Source organism: Gouania willdenowi, unplaced genomic scaffold (genome assembly GCF_900634775.1).
Source record: "Gouania willdenowi unplaced genomic scaffold, fGouWil2.1 scaffold_383_arrow_ctg1, whole genome shotgun sequence".
In the NCBI taxonomy this organism is placed as follows: Eukaryota; Metazoa; Chordata; class Actinopteri; order Blenniiformes; family Gobiesocidae; genus Gouania; species Gouania willdenowi.
Window position 1 is genome coordinate 1 of NW_021145144.1, and position 2718 is coordinate 2718.

Genomic DNA, 2718 nt, shown 5'->3' on the forward strand with positions numbered 1-2718 from the left:
ACTCTTACATTATTTACCAAATGTACCAAATTGAAATACTTTGACTAAAATGTTGAGAATTGGACTATGACCAATCAACAACACTACTTCATACCCAAAATACACCTGTATTCAGCAGAAAAAAGTGGTTTGCAGATTTATTGACTGTTTAACCCATTCAGTGCCAGCCATTTTCAGAGCTTCGACCCCCCTGAGTGCCAGCCGTTTTGGAGCATTTTGAGCGATATTTAAAGACCCACAGGATATTTTGTACTATGACTATCTGAAATCTGAGACCAGACTCTGAAAGATTGAGGCCTCTACTTTCTTTAGAAATTTGTTTGTTTGTTTTTGGCTTGTTTCGTTCTCCCGAAATCAGCCCTTGAATAGAACAAGTTTTACACAAATTGCCAGTTTCAGAGCAAAAAGTTAAGAGAAACGACTTTTTCTAAAAAAAAATCTGCCAGCGACTTTGAACCAATTTTTTGTGCTTTATTGAAAACTATTACATCTGAACATTGGTTTCAATAAAAAAACAAACAAAAAAAACCCAAAAACAAATAAATAACAACAACACTGAGAAAAGGCTTTTAATGGCAAAATTATTATTATTTTGCTATCTGGCTCACAGTTTAATGTTTTACTTACTGTATTTTGTATCCCTCCCTGTCAGTTGCACAGACGCAACTTCCTCTTCCTCCCGACATGCTCGGATGACCCGTTTAGTCTGGTAGGTTGATGGTTTTATCTCACAATCACAACATTATCAATAATCCACTCAAGTCCACACATGTTCTGTGTTAGTATGTGGTGCTGTGAGCTGCTGGATACTTCACAATATCACTTCATAGCGCCATAATCTCCCTCCTCCCTGCTTCTCCCTCCTTAGCTAATGGTAGTATCAGTGGCTAATCTCCCATCTAAAGGTGCACTGCTGCCACCTTCAGGGCACCAGTTGGTAACTGCAACACATTACAGCTTAGATATTGATGAAGGGAATAGCGCCCTGTCCAGGGTGTACCCCAGCCCAGCGCCCAATGAGAGCCGGAGATTGGCACCAGTGACCCCTGCGACACTGACAAACAGGAATAAGTGGGCCTGAAAATGGATGGATGGATGGATATTGATTAGGGACCTCTGCTAGGGTGTATTCTAGTAATTTCCGTGATAAAATGCAAATAACGAGTTTTCTTGTCAATGGCACTGAGCGTTTGAATTTGAAATGACAAATTATCTTGTCAACGGCACTGAGTGTGTTGAGGATACAGGACATTTTCCTTGAGGATCGTCTATCAAGAGGTTGCTGGCCTGCAGGATGGGCACCCGAAGGCAAGATAGTTGAAATATTATGGCTGATAAGATAAACTTGTGAAAACATTATTCCTTCAAACCAGTGACCTAAGGATCACAGCAACCCACTCTACAGTCCTCCGCTCTCCCATCTGAGCTATCGAAGGTTCTGCTAATTAGCTAGCTAAGAACCTGCTTGCTGGCTCATTGTATCAGCTACCTCGGCTTGCCCACTGTGGCTTGGCTGGCTGGCTTTAGTGAAATTTATTGTTTTCTCTTCTTTCAAATTCTACAACATAAAGTCAGATTCTTTTATCGGAGTTATGCAGTTCGTCCAACTGGGACAAGCCTAAGCAATATTCTTCCCTTTTTTTTCAATCAATCAATCAATCTTTTATTTGTATAGCGCCAAATCATAACCAATGTTATCTCAAGACACTTTACAGTAGAGCAGTCTTAAGGATGGACTCTTCATTTTATGGATACACACATATGCATATATACGTATATACACATACATATGTATCCCACACCCAACATGAATTCATCACGGCGGCAAGGAAAACCTTCTGTTAAGCAGCAGGAACCTTGTGTGGATCCCATTCCTATGATGAACAGCCATCCACGTTATGCTGTGTTGGGTGTGTGCAGAGGAAAGGGTGGAGACAGAGTTGTTGAGACTCTGTAACTCCACACTAAGGATCCCACGGACCTGCAAGACAAAAGCCAAAAGGAGTACAGGAGCAAACACACAAGGGAAGAAGCAGACATAGAGGAAGTGTTTGAGAGAGGAATAGGACCCTCTCCGGCCCCTCTCTAACCTAAATGACCTCTCTCTTAACGCCCTCTCCAACCTCTCTCCAACCGAGCATGCCAGACCCCCCCGGCAGTCTATGCCTATTGCATCTTAACTATGAGCTATGAGCTGGTTCCTAACTAAAAGCTTTACCAAAGAGGAATGTTTTGAGCCTAACCTTAAGGCTAGAGAGGGTGTCTGCTCCCCGAACCGTGGTTGGTAGATGGTTTCAGAGAAGTGGGGCCTGATAACTGAAAGCTCTTCCTTCTATACTACTTCTAGAGACAAATGGAATAATGAGTAGTCCAGCATTTCGAGAACGTAGTGTTCTGGGGGGATTGTATGGCACTACAAGCTCCTTGAGATAGACTGGTGCCTGTCCATTTAGGGCTTTATAAGTGAGAAGAAGAATCTTGAATTCTATTCTATATTTTATGGGAAGCCAATGCAGAGAGGCTAATACAGGAGTAATGTGATCTCTTCTCCTAGTTTTAGTCAGTACACGTGCTGCAGCATTTTGAACCAGCTGAAGTGTCTTTAGCGACTTGCTCGGTCAGCCTGCTAAAAGAGAATTACAATAATCCAGTCTAGAGGTAACAAAAGCATGGACTAGCTTTTCGGCGTCGCTGTGAGACAAGATAGATCTGATTTTA